Raw genomic sequence first — 15,288 nt, forward strand, 5'->3', positions numbered from 1 at the left:
AGCATCAATGTTGATCTGATAATTATCAAAATGCGCAAATTATGCTAGCATTGCTACTTGGCAGAAATTATGCTAGTTTTCTCGAATTATGCCAAAAATTATGCTAGCATAATCTATAAATGCCTACTTCCAGGTGTTAAAGTTAGTGACGTCATAGTTAGTACGAAAAGCAGCCGAATAGCGCTGGAGTACGTGAGATTTAAACTGATTAAGAGAACTAATAATACGAGTGGATACAGGTAAGGTATTCCAGAGTTTAGCGACACGATTAAAGTAACTAAATTGAAAAAGCTTTGTATGGCACTTAGGAATTAGTACGTCTTGATTAAAGCTATGACGAGTAAGACGGATGCCTTTGGGCCTGACATAATCACCTATGGGTAAGGTGTAGTGGCGAGCGCGACACTTGAAATAGAAAATTAAGTCTTTCGCTACGTGCCAGTATGTTAACGGTAGCAGGTTGAGGCGAGAAAGGCGCTTATAACAAGAAATATCCTCTTGCCAGTGCGTGTTTAAGATGAATTTTGTTGCCCTGCGTTGAAGACTTTCTATTTTTTTAAGCCACCGATCGAACTGGGAGCCCATATCTCGCTAGCATAGCCAATATGTGATCTTACAAACGTGAGGTATAGTAATTTCCTATGATCTGTAGTGAATGACGAAAGACTGTTGAGTCGCAAGAATGCAATCTTGTTAGAAATAGCAGTGAATGCACAGGGTTTTTGACGTGGTTTTCAGCTTTTTTGTATGACATGTATTTTTAAACCCACAAAAAGGTCAAAATATGTGTATTCCCTCTTGGTATTTAATGAAAGTCAAATGTCTCTAGTTGAATATACTAAAACTGTAGATAGCACTGCTTCTCTTGTAGCGGCCATCAGCAATATTCAAAAACTGTATAACGCTCGAGGGTATTACAAAATTCAGTTTGTAACATGTTCAACTAAGGTTGTTGCGAGAGCTGAAAGGAAAAAGATAATGAAAATGAAAGACAAAAACAAAATTATGAAGCAATGACTGGCAATGACGAAATTGCGTGACAACAGTAACAATGGCAATATGGCAATCCCCTAAAGATAACTCCAGATGTGGGTTATTGAAAGCCCGAGTTCACGCAGCTATGCGTCTAGTCCTCATTTCGTTTGGCCTTCGTGTGCTTCTCCGAGTTGTCAAAAAGCGATACACGTTAAAATTAATTAGCAGCACAGAGGTTACTGGGGGTGGAAACAAGTGAATACTTGGAAGGTTCCGTTGATCCGATAAAAGGTGGTAAAAGGATCTTTTATAAAAATTCGACTCTACATAACTGGGACGTCAGAATTTTTCTGCAGCTTGGGAAAGTAGTTAAAGAGACTGGAAAGGAATTCCTCTCACCAAGGACCTTAGCATATGGTTCTCAATATGGTATTGGGATGTTTTATCTTACTGAGCCAGAAGAACATCAAATTCGGTTGGGTGCCTAAGAAGGATCAAACTATTTCTGTTGGAAAGGCATGTGATTTGTCAAACTTCCATGCAAAAATTGACAGTACAAGTGCCAAAAAATATGAGAAACAAGTTAAGCATGATAACAACTTTTACAATTTTTGAACCTTAGTGAAATAATTAATATATGTAAATAAACTAAAAAAATATCTACAGAATCCCTTGCAATCAACACAATAGTCATTTTGGTTACTTTTGTATCCACAAATTAGACTCACTGTTGTTCGAAACCTCCAGATTTCATCCATTTTAGCTAAAAATGCTTACACAGAATTACCACAAAAGTTACTGTGCAAATACATGGGCTATGTGTCTAGAGTAATAATACAAAAACAAAAACCAACATCAAACAAACCCATAAGAAAAAAATAGGCACGTAGGGACATAAATTTTAAATTTAAGAAAAGGGCCCTGACTAATATAAGAATATCAACAAATTTTCCACATAATGATTTATTGAAATTAAGATTATGGAGGGACTGTTACTGACTAAGATTTTATCACTTGAATCGAATGAAATTGCTTTAAGTCGCTTCCAGTAGCCTTATAGTAACCTAAAGTCGCAAATGAATGTTTTTTCTGCCAATATTTCTTGAATTGCCCAAAGTTACGGCGACTTGAGTACCAGAGTAGGCCTAACCGACAATAATAGATTAGGTATGGGACATCAGTTACTGGAATTCATCGATAAAAAGCATACGTTCCCAAAATTGACCGAAGGTCAACGTAAAAATGTTGGATTAAGGGTTTTTAAAATAGGTGCCAATACCCAAAACCACATCTTTGATCCACTAAATCCACACTATTTGAAGTAAGATAGGTTGACAGCCGGATAGTTGAATTAAGCCGCCAAACAGCCCGCGCTTCCATACAATCTTACAACCCAGTAATGCCGGGCTGAGGTTGTTGGCGCGCATGTAAAAAAAAAAAAAAAAAAGAAAAAGAAAAATGTAATGTTTGGAATATAGAAGTGCGTGAAAATTGTTTGGCGTTGCATTGAAGACGATCGTGGCGATGACATCATTTGTATTTCCTTAGCAACCTTATCGTAGACGTTTTTATGAGAGCCTTGTTGGGTTGTAATGAGTGCTGAGTTGTATTCGAGACACAAGCAGTGATTCAGCTGTGAGCATTAAAATATAATACAACGAAATCGAGAGTAACTAGTGTTGATAAACGCGTTTACAACACTACGAAGAAAATTAGGAAGGGCAGCCAGGCCGGTAAAGGAACCATCGCAGAACGGATTTTTCTGTGCGTGTGCTTGTAATTTGCCTAGGCGGCCCCCGAAGCAATTCACAAATCTCATATCTAACGCTCGATTGCGTGAGGCGGGCTGCTGATACAGTTCCCGAATAGCTAATGGTAGATGAGGCTCTTTTCAAAGCCGGATGGAAAATTGGTAGAACGTCCTCTCCAGCTATAAGAGCTTCAAGCACCTCAATATGCTCTTGTTTCAATGAACGAATTTTCGGAAAACGCGATAAATATTCCTGGGATCATCAGCCATGATTATTCTGGATAGTTAACCCATTGACAAACGTTGACACGCATAACCACTTGTTGATATATTTCTAACCGACAGCTGAGATCAAACTCTTAGGCAATTTGTCAGGAGTACAATGTATCTTTTAAGAGTAACTTTCAATGGAATCGAGAGTCTCAAATGGCCCGGCCAAACGCTACCAATATTTCAACGCGTCATTGACTAAACATAATTATGCAAAGATCATAAATCGTATGTAAACCGTAAATTAAGAAACAAATCGATTGGTGCAGTAACGAACATCACCTAAGCAGTAGTAAAAAATAGGGCCTGAAAATACCTGTACGAGATTTGACCCAAGACTGCGATACTGATGCAGTACTTTATTAACTGTGGGTGATTTTAAAGGTTATTTATCATACTGAGCGCGTGCCGTAAAAAATTGAAAAATTATAGAAAAAATTTGAAAAAAATTGAAAAGGATGATAAAAGCAAGGAATATGAAGCACTAAGTCTCCTTACCTTTATTCCGGTCATTTTAAAGCTCCCCCACTTTTACCATTTTGTACCAGCGTGTGCTACTTGATTATAAGCAACATTATGGTTTCGCCTTCATAAAAACGTGGACGAATTTAGTCGTTTAAAGAAGTATCAGTCCTCCGATAACTTTGTGTCGATGGTCTTTTCCAGCTCGTTTTTCTTTGCATAGAGGGTTATCTGGTATTTGGCGAAAAAGCGGAATGCTGCAGAAACCATGCTGTGGGCAAGCTGATCTTCTCATGAACGAACCGTTTTCTGACTGAATGTTCTGCTTTCGCTGATAACGTCTGCTCAGTGTGTGACTTTGATCGTGTTGGCACATCATGTTGGCATCGTGTTGGCAGAGTTTGAGCCAAAAGGTCAGAAGTGCGCCGTTTCCCAAATTACAGAAAATCTGTAATTTGCGAAACGAGCCCTTTGAAGACTAATGATATGTAACTTATTTCTTCTGATTTTATAACACTTTTCGTAGATACAACTCGATGCAGTGATAATTTGTAAATATAGAGATTTGGCTCAAACTCTTTATTTACAAATCATCACTGCATCGAGTTGTATCTACGAATATAGTATTTAAGAATCGGAAGAAATAAGTTGTATATCGCTAGAGTCTTCGAAAAGCTGGTTTCGCAAAATACAGTACGGGTTTACTCATTTCGTTTCGTTTCGTTTCGCAAAATACAGTAAGCCAGTTTATGCAGTTTCTTACTTCTCCTCACCATATGCAACTGCTCCTGATTTCACTGTAATGTTCTCGTTATTACAAATAATTCCAAATGTCTTTTTCAAAGTACCTCGCTCTCGCTTTCCTCTTTACATCATTCATATCGTAACTGTTTGCCTTTATCTTGCTTTCTGTTTTCTAAGCCTCAGATGATTACATTTATCTTGTTATATATTCTACTGCCGTACTGTGAGCACAATCTACGGTTATTCCGAACGCACTGGACGGACAAATTTTGTTTGACCCTTCCAAAAATCTGGACAAAATGTGTCTGCCACATTTTCAACTTGTTAAGCGTGGGCACACTGAGAAACAGCAAAATATTTGTTATCCACAAGTGTCAATCACACGGTAATAAACTCCATAACTAATGCGCGCTTTTCAAGGGAAAGGTTGCATGTGATCTCAGGAGTCATGGACTCATGGAAATCTTTCACCTTTTCGATCGAATATGTCGCAGTTCTTGGTTTGAAATTTATCTTCATAGGCGTAACATCCCTGCAGAATTCTTTTATCGTCAGATGAAAATGTTGCACGACACGTTTGACTTTCTGTTGGCCACTCTGCGTCATAAGCTGCAAAGGACTGACAGGCGGTTGAGGAACTGTGGCATCCCAGCAGAAAATGTCTCGGGCATAGGTCATGGTGGGTTTTTCGAAAATGCAGGCATTACAATGAATGTTAGTAAAGCAACTGCCTGTGAAGCATTCACTGATGTTTGAAATATTCTGACTAGAAATCGGTGGTTTCCACGTTACGTGACTGCCGCTTTGTTAGAGGACGTAAACAATAGATATCTCGTTCGCTTCTTTTGTTCGTCCACAAACATTTTTTCCTTTCACCATTGTTACCTGTGTCTCTAGAGATTAGTTCCAAGTCAGTGCCGCCATGTTGGTGGACGTAAACAACAGATATCTCATCAGCTTCTTTTGTTCGTCCATCAGCATTTGTTCCTTTCACCATTGTTACCTGTGTCGCTGTACAGGCCTGCTTACCTAGTGTTCATGACTAATTTTCCCCCAAATACCACTAGAACGCCTGCTCTGCACGCTACTACAGTTTGATTATCTTGCTTTCTGTTTTTTACGCTTTCTACTTTTGTCTTGTTATATATTCTATTACCATGCGGTGAGCACAATGCATATTAGTTGTTCGGTGTTCCGACCTTGATACAATAGAAAATGCTGGATCTACACCTATGTGGTGACAACGTCTGACCTCTAAATATGACCGAGCTTATATAATCGGTGTCGAAACAATGCAATGGTTAGCCTGCGAACAAGCTCCCGGCTTGGAGGGCGCGAAGGTTCGCGCCCTCCAAGCCGGGAGCCTGTTCGCAGGCTATGCAATGGTAAGAGAAACAGACATGTCCCACGAACCCTAACGAATATGCAAGCCACTTTTGTGGTTTAAAATATTCTCTTCCTTAAGCTGATCTCACCTTTGACTCTTGGAGAATTATGGTATTTTGTAATGTACACTAAAGAATTCGTACAAGGGCACCTTGAACAAACAGGTTCTGTCCTGGTGTACCGGTTCACACGGGAATTACCATTATTCTTTCTTTGTTTAGGAGTCGTTGGTTAGCTGTTGTGTATTGTTTGGTCTTTTGTATCCGTTCTTGTGAACCGGTACACGAGGACAGAACCAACAAACATTGTTATCATACTACCTCAATAAAACGTTCTCAAAATAAGAAAGCACGGCTCATTTGCAAGCTTTCAATTGCTCTAACTGACAAGCGGGGTAGCTACGTTTTACTTCTTAAATATATGAAAATTGAGAAACATGTCAAACCGCACGCCTTTGTTATTGCTTCGATGATCATTTGAAACGGACCAATTGCGCAATATGAGACGATAGGGTTGACTGAAAGCGAGCCGAGTCCAAGGGAGAGCGTTCTCCAGGAGAATCAGAAAATTATTGGAACATGTAAATCACACGTTGTCGACTGTCGTAATTTTAACTTGTTGACGATGATAAATAAGTCATTTGCTTGTGTGCTTCGATGGTCTTTGTTGAATTTCAACGCCTACAGGCGAGCTTCCGCGCCAAATATAGAAATAATTTGAATATATCAACAAAGTTGAAATTGTAATTTGGCCACCCTTACGATTATAGAAGCTGACGTTTCGAGCGTTAGCCCTTCGTCGGAGCGAATTGAGGAATTGTGGGTTGTGTGTGCTTTTAAAGGCAGAGAATGGAGCTACCAATAACGTAATAATCGTAACGGTGGCCAATTTACCATTTCAACTTTGTTGATATATTCAAATTATTTCGTTACCCCCACCGACGCAGCCCCACACAGTTTCTTTAGAAATTATCAGCCTCTATTCAAACATAGAAATAGGTCCGCAATGCGTACATGTGTGGCTTACGAAATTGCGCTGCTTTCTGGTGTCTGATGTTTCATTGAGTTTCTGTTAGAAGAGCTAATATCTGATTATGGTTAGATAGTTTTCAATATTGTTCCTGTTCATCAATAAAATAATATAACTGGCATACAATAGTACTGAAATGTTCAATTTCAAGATGAGGGTTAATGGCCAAACTTTGTTTTGGAGGCCTCATTTTGACAACAAAGGTTGCATATGTAACCTAACAGATTCAGTCATGATTTTGTTTACGTAATGAAGTGGAATTGAGTTCTGAAGTTTGTAGGTTGATTGTCTTTTCCAAGGCGTGTGATGTGAAATTAACTCTAGGGAAGAATTTCATATGAATATTTTTGGCATTTTATGTGCCAGTACACGAGGACAGAACTTGCCATAAGGGCCAAAACATTCGGGAAATGATGAAATCTACACTGGAAGCCATTGGAAGATTGATTTGGTTTGAATGTATGACTAATTTTGGACAATATTTACATGTAAAGTAACACAATGCTGAGTGCAGGTTTCTATTATCTATTAGGGCACAAAATTCTAGTTTCAGTTGGTTGAGAGCAAAATGTTTACTCTAATTATTGTTTGGGTTTCGTGGGACTGTATTGTTAATAAAGAACAGAAAAATTAAGTTGAGGTAGGTGGATATGGGGTTGCAAATGGAAGAATCTAGGGAAAAAAAGATAGGTAAATAGCAAGATAAGAACATAAACAATACTTTAACGAATCATATGTTAGGTAGTACTCTGAAGTAACATTACATTGAAACTGCTACTAATTTTCTACCCTAATAAGATCCACAATTTGACCTGGAGGTTTTATTTATTTTTTATTTATTCCTCCAATCCCTAAATATTACATTACAACACTTACATTATTTCACATGGAAGAAAAAAGGATGGAGGGGGGCACATCTAGATAAACTAATATTGTACCCCTTAAAGTTACAAGACTTTGAATTTTATTAAAAAGAAAAGTAAAGGAAACTATTTCGGTAAATTATTAGGAAGATAATGTTTCATTAGTATTGAGCAAGGTACCAGCGCAAAAGTGCTTTTCTAAATATTTTTTAGATGGTTTGTCCCTGATGAATTGCAGTATGTTATTCCAAAAGAAACATCCAATAATGCTGGGACAAAATCTCCTAAGATAAGTTCGAAAACCAGGTATAAAGATTTGATTGGATGATGCACTGTGGATAGTGTAATTGTGTAGCTCAGATACTAGTGAAAAAGGCATGTTAGGAAACTTTCCATGGTGGAAATAGTCATAAAGGTGCATACATGTATTCAGTTTAACAATGTCAGGAAATTTCAAAAGGTGTAAGGGGATACATAGTGCAGAGTTATTGGGTCCATTAAAGGGACATCATTTATAACCCGAACTGCTTTGTTTTGTAATTTTACGATTTGAGACAGTGGAGCATTATAATTATTTCATCATAGAGTGCATGCATAAGTAAGGTAAGCATTTATAAGAGAGTAATACAGACTAACAATTAAGTTTTGCTTTCGATACATAACGCTTCAACTTAACCATTATATTGCCATTTTTGCTGATTTTGCCACATGTAATCAAGGTGGTCATGCCAGGTAAGGTTACAATCAATATTACTGACACACCAAGATATTTAACACAGTATGACTTCTCTAAATAAACGTTTGCTACAGTTAATGGTGGATAGAGATTGTAACTTTCCTTTCGACGAGGCATAAAGATTATACTTTGTTTTTGCCAAATTTAAGATCAATTTATTGCTACATAACCATTCATAAATGGCTAGCAAGTGATTGCTAATTTCACACACATGTTTTAATTAACAGAAAGTTCAATAGAGATGTGTCACCATAATAGATTTCAGGAAAAGTAATCAGAGACATAACTTAGACACAACAGAGTTCAATGTTTAGGCAAGCACATGATGGTATCATACGATTTAAAGTACCAGAATCTTTCAAGTTTCTTTTTAATGATACTGTCATTTCATGCCAGTGTGTTTCCCAAATTCAAGCTATGTGGAGACATGAAATGAAAAGGTGAACTTGACATCATCATATAAATGGTCAACTTGACATGCTATCAAAATTTGTCCTTCAGCTGAAATCTTACTCAGGAATACAATTTTGTCAGTTTCTATCAAAACACCTCAAAAATTCAAGCATTTATTTATTTCGGTCAGCTACTGTGTATCAATCAGCACAACCTACTTCGTGTAAATCCGATTGGTTTCTAGTGTGATCTATTGTTGCTGAGCCTACCAGTTGGTTTACATTTACTTGAGTAATTACTTTTGCACTAGTGATAGATGAAAAAGACACCAAGCTGTTTTCAGCCAATCGAGAATGCAATTTTTCATGTATGTCAGTTTTGTGATGAATTAACCAAAACCAAACAAGCAACTGAAAAGGAATTGCAGTCTACCAAATAAAGGCCTAATACACATGTATTGTTACCAAGTTTAAATATCAATGCTCATCTGAACCATTATGAAGAGAATTTAGAAGACTGCCAAGCTTACAGGAAGTCAAGAAATGTTAAGGTCTGAATAATTCTGGACATTGCTTGGAAAACATAATAATAATAATAATAATAATAATCACATTTCAGTTGTAACATTGAACTACTAGGCTCCAATAAGCAATGGAATATAAGCATTGTAGAATATCATTTGTGAAAACCAAAACATCTCATCATTCCACATTTTGTCTTATCCAAAAACTTGTTTCCATACTGGCAAGTAAAATACAATAGAACATCATAAGCAGTAAACTCCAACAATGATCCTTAAAACTTGATAAGACATCCTTTGTTTTCACGAAATTGTCATAAAAGCCAATCCTTGACCGGTATTGAACAATCGAGATTCCCATACTTACTTTTGTCGTTTTGAAATATGCCTCTGTGAATTCGCAAAAGTGCAAGGGGAATGCAACTACAATACAACTTATTTCACTTCATATTGGCACTTCCAGGAGGCTTCAGAAAGTTTTGGAAAGGGTTCCATATAACCCCATACATTAATTATGCATTAATTTCATAAAGACTAAATATAAAGGTTTCTTTGCAACACTCTATGCATAATTAACGTATGGGGTTATATGGAACTCTTGCCGACAGTTTCAAACACTTTCAAAAGCAAGATTTCCGTATAACCCCATACTTCATTATGCATACAATTCTTGGATATAAGAAAACAGAAGCAAAACAGCAGATTACCTTTGGGACTTCGACTTTGTTTTTCATTTGTATGGGGTTATATTTATTTATTTAATATTGCAATTTAATGGCAGAAATACACAGATGCAGGTATGTTACAGTTAAGCAACAACAAAAAAAAAAAAAATGCCATAAGGAGAATCTGTAAAAGAGTCCCAGACCCCATGTAACAGCAGATCACCCAATACATTAGTACGAACGAGATACTAATGTTATATAATAAAGTAAAAAAAATCATGATTTACCCAAAAGAAATTTCTTCACTTTAAATTTAAAATTCCCAGTACAATTTGCAGTGCGAATTTCAACAGGCAACATATTCCAAGAATCTATTATTCGATGGAAATAAGGATAAGGGAATTAGTCCTTGCATATTTTTTCGGCTCACCTCGGTGTAAAAACCTGTGAAGCTCACGAGCGAAGTAAAACAAAGACGACAAAACATTATAAACAATAGCGTACAGCAGAACAATACCTCATGAAACAAAGAAAACCTCGTCAAGTTTTTACACCGAGGATTACATGTCATTGAATAAGAATAGCGTCTATTGTGTTATACCTCATTCTTCAAAGCCTCCCGACATATGTAAATGATGTAGACGGGTATTCTGAAGTTGCTCCCCCATTTTTTCTTTAACATCAGATGATCATAATATCTTAAAACATCTTTCAAACATTTTAAACTCTTTCAGAAACTCAGTGGTGCAACCCGCACCGCTAGATCAAACCGATAGTTGTTGGCTTGCGAGAGTGCAAATGACTCCTTTCAATGTAGTACAACTCGTACCGAAGATTCAGGTTGTTAAATGTTGTCTTTTAAGAACGTAAAAGCTCTTGCACAAGCAGCAGTTATAACATAAGCCGGATCTGGGTGCTTTGGCTTATGCGAGGAGAACTAACTCGTCAAACGATCACCTGAAGAAAATCACTCGAGACCACGCTAATACGACACTAGAAAAAATAAATAGCATGGATAAGACCACGTGATGTGGCTGCAATATTTGTGTAAGCCACACAAAAAGGAAATTTTGCATTCTTTTAGCGTTCGTATTTTTGGAAAAAGGGATATTTCTAAAATTTGTACCGACGTGTCATCAGCTTTCAGCAGTCTTCCAGGAATTTTAAAGCAGTTAGAAATTTTAATTTTAAAGAAAGTTTGAAACGTCAGTCATGAAAGTTTTGCTTTTCTGTAAATGGCATGGATAAGAAAATGACATGGATGAAATTAATTGTGCTATTGAAGGCTCTATTGATCCCAATAACTCCATCCAGATTGTTACAGAAATGATTAATTCAATGCACTCGATTTGCAGTTTCTTGAACAGTAGTTGAAGGAGGCTTTTAATGGACTGGTTGTCAACATGAACAACCAGACTGACGGCCATGATAACTGGAATTCCAGTTAATGGCAAACACCTTCCGTCAGGTTTCATGGATACCTGGGTTGGGACATGATCTTTGAAAGTTATTGATTTGTAGGTACGCGTAATCCTTTTTCCCTTACTATGGGATTCAAATATCCAAGCGCATCTGACCAAATAAAAGATTCTCCGGGGCATCGTTAGGATGGTTGTTACGTTTGCCCTATCGTCAAACAACGCCGTCTGGGGAGTCGTGCGTGTAATTCGACCCGATTTGCTTCGATATTTGAACCCCTTAGTAGGGGCAAAAGGATACGCGTACCTACAAAGCGATTTGGCCAGATTGGGTGGTAAAACGAAGCGGCTTTCGGATCGATGCAGCGGAATTTGGAAACTTTCGCCACTAGAACGGGTAGGTAATAGCTAAGTGCTCTTGCGAGTGGAAATTTGGGGGAGATCGGTCGACTTTTGTGGAATTCATCGGCCTTCTAGTGGCGACGGTTGGTGTTCGGGACTAGTTAAAGTTTCCAGTCTTGAGTTTTTTTTATATATGGTTGACCAGTAACACCGCACGCGATTCAAAAAAAGTCGCCAAAACAGCGTTAAAAGGACCATAAGCGACAAAGTGGCTAAGGAAAAAGGTATATTTCTCGCTTTTAATGTCCTTTCTAATTTTTTCTCAAATTTTTTTACAAGTTTTCCTTATGCAGTTGACTGGTGACACCGCACGGGTTACAAATAACGTCGCCAAAACAGCGTTAAAACGGCCGTTGGCAACAAAGCGACTACGCAGAAAAGGTAAGGAGACTTCACACGTTTTATTCCTCGCTTTTATTATCCTTGTTAATTTTTTTAAATTCTTTTTATAATTTTTCTTTTTTTAACGGCCCACACTTAGGCCTAAAATTCGATCTTTAGTATGGTAGTTATTGCCGTTAATGAACTCTGGACCCCAAAATCACACACATGCAGGACGCTTGGGCCGCCTGTGATTTTATCGGTCTGAATAGAGAGTCCTCTATAATTTTTACGTGAAGGGTGAATGGGCAATTTTTTTTTCTTGTTAATCGTGATTTGACTTTTTTATTCGTGAATCGTGATTTAAGATGATAAGATCTTTTCATGTCCATGTTAAAGTGCCCCTGAGATCAAAATTTTCGCACATCATTTTTTTTCATTTTCGTCTTCAGTGTGTGTCTCCTTCACATACTCTGCCAAATTTCAGTCTAGACCGAGCACCAGAAATATCATTTTTCGGGTCGTTAAATTCGCAATTTCATGTCCGCCATTATTTGACCATGTTCCGGAAGTTGATCGCAGGACTCAGAGGAAGTGACGTCAAAGGCTCGACGCGAAAATCTCACATCGCAAAATGTCAAGCAAATATAACAGAGTGCTTTACTCTATTCTTACAAAAACTAAGCAAAAATTGCAAGGCATCGATGGGTAATTCAAAGCCAAAGTAATAGTACAGACCATGCTACAGGTATTTTCCTGCATCCGAGCTTTGCAAATAGGTCAGAGCGGGAAAAACGGATGCGATTTGTGCGAACTCGCCGAGTAAACTTCAATCCTGCAGGAATATTTGTGATCTGCTCCGAACACTTCTCGGAGGACTCTTTTGAGAGATCTTTGTACTTTGAAGGATCTAGGCGAAGAGTTCCGTCGGGTTCAGTGCCTACCGTTCAAAAAAAGGGACAAGAAAAACCGTCCTTAGAACGATCTCGACGAAAGAGAAGCCTACGAACTTCCACGGGTTTTGTCACCTATACCTGTGATATCCGCCTTTAACAAATCTCTGGCAGAATGCCTTACACAAAGGAAAGTACTCCCTGCACATTGTAAATAAAAATGATAAAATAGCCGAGTTGAGGAATGAGATTTCTGACCTCAAAGAGCTCACTTTTATACAAAAGAGATGAAAAATATAATTGTGTGCTCTGACTCTAAAAAAGCTGGCTTTAATATCGGCGAAAGTAGAACAGACAGCTTAAGACACATAGAGCTTAGAAACACTTTAAAATGTAGGCCTGCAGCCAAAAAACCGAGAAAATGAAAATTTCTTAAAAAACCTCTCAAACTATCAACCATCTGACTGCCAAGTCAGCCTGCTATCAGAGGGTCTCAAACTCATCCCAACACCCGTGACAAACGAATGTAAAATCAGGCCAACTTTGCGAGATTTATTCGCAAGACGAATGCGCCTCCGTTACACCTTCCACAGACAAAACTAAGAACCGCTTCCGTTTCATATCACACTAAATGCCACCGGTTCAGTCTTCTAATGCCCTTCAGAGCTACTTGGAGATTTGTCATAACACAACTTGCAGACTGTATCTAAGCCCAAAAATACTTTGTAATGCAATGAGATCATAGCTCTAAAAGGGTTGAAACAAACTCTGTTTTAAACCTCAGCGAAGCAACGCAACAACAGTCATCATGAATAAGACAGAAAAAACAAGAGGCCAAAGTGCAACTCAACAACAGAGTTCACTTCAAACCTCTCAAAGAACCGATACTAAAAAACACGCAGGAAAGGGTCAATGAGATCGTTGACCAAATGCAACGGGCAAACACGTTGATGGCTTGGATAGCTTTATTCACAAACTCCGAATATCCGCCTTGATACATAATCAGCCATTGCCGAAAACAATTTTTATATATCATCCGATCATTTCTTCCAAAAAAGGAAAATCCCTTACGACAAGCAAAATTACAATTTGAAGGCGATAAAGCGATACGGCCACAAAAGCCACATGGCGAGTCCGTGCCGTTCTGTGTTTATCTTTATTCGCATGGCAAAAATTCATCGTTTGCCGGCGCGAAACTATCCACAGAATCTTCAGATGATTTCTGGGTCAATTAATCGTCAGAGAACGTCGACATTTCACGACTGACAACGAAACAGTTCTCAAAAAAGTAATATATATGATTCTCTTTGCAGCGATCAAAGAGATTTGTGACAAAGTAAAGCATAAGTTTTTTGAGCCTTTGACGTCATGATGACGTTTTCTGCTGTCATGATGACATTTTCTGCCCGTCCAATTGCGGGCTCGGCTGGAACATGTTTTCAGCAATGGCGGACGATTTTTGGACGACTTTGAAGTAGTAAAAATTGGTCATCGAAGGTTTGATTTGAGTTTTTTTAAAAAATGGCGAAAAGGGTTTTAACTTGACCCAATTCAACATTCTGTAAACAAATTAGCCCAAAATAAAATTGTCAATTTTCGTCTCAAGGGCACTTTAACGAATTTTTTTTTTACTTAAACGTGACCCGTGAATTAAGAGCTGAATAAACGTGATTCGTGAACCACTTTGTTTTGCTTAATGAATTTCCAGCTATTTTATTGTTATGAAAATGCATGGTTCGGATTTTGACAGGAGATGGACTTCATGTGGATTGGTAAAAGTCAGAAAACAGATAACTAATGGTTCTTGAACAAATAAGATGAGACATTACATCATTTTTTGTCGCGTGAGACTGGTAAGGTCAAGACTGGGAAAAAATATATCAATATAACGTGATTGTCTTGAATTTCATGTGAACGTGAAAGAGGTTTGGATATTATTCGTAGTGCGTGAAAAGGCCAAATATTTTTACGCGACTTAGTTTCACGGAGGTGTATGAAGCACCCTCTGAATGAGCAAGTTTCTTTGATAATGCCATTGTGTCTAGAAATTCTTAGTGCAAGTTTTTAGGTGCAACGGAAATACAAGGTGGTACGCCCGTGATTCTTTGAGTTAGATACCTTGGTTTTGTAAAACTACTTACTAACGGATTGGTGAATTAAAAGGCACATGTATTTTGAACGAAACTAGCTAACTCAGTTGATAATGCCATGGAATCTAGAAATCCTTGCGCAGGTTCGTAGAAGCAACTGAAACACTAATTGGTGCCCATGATTCTGTGAGTTAGACTCACCTTGGCATTCTTGAACTTCTTGCTCGCTGACTTGTAAATTAAAGGACATTAGTATTTTGGTCCAAAGGAGCAAATTCAGTTGATAATGCCATGGCGTCTAGAACTCCTATGATGCACGTACAGGACACTAGGTGGCACACACGTAATTCTGTAAACGATGTCTTGTTATC

Source organism: Stylophora pistillata, chromosome 3, assembly GCF_964205215.1.
Source record: "Stylophora pistillata chromosome 3, jaStyPist1.2, whole genome shotgun sequence".
Taxonomy (NCBI): Eukaryota; Metazoa; Cnidaria; class Anthozoa; order Scleractinia; family Pocilloporidae; genus Stylophora; species Stylophora pistillata.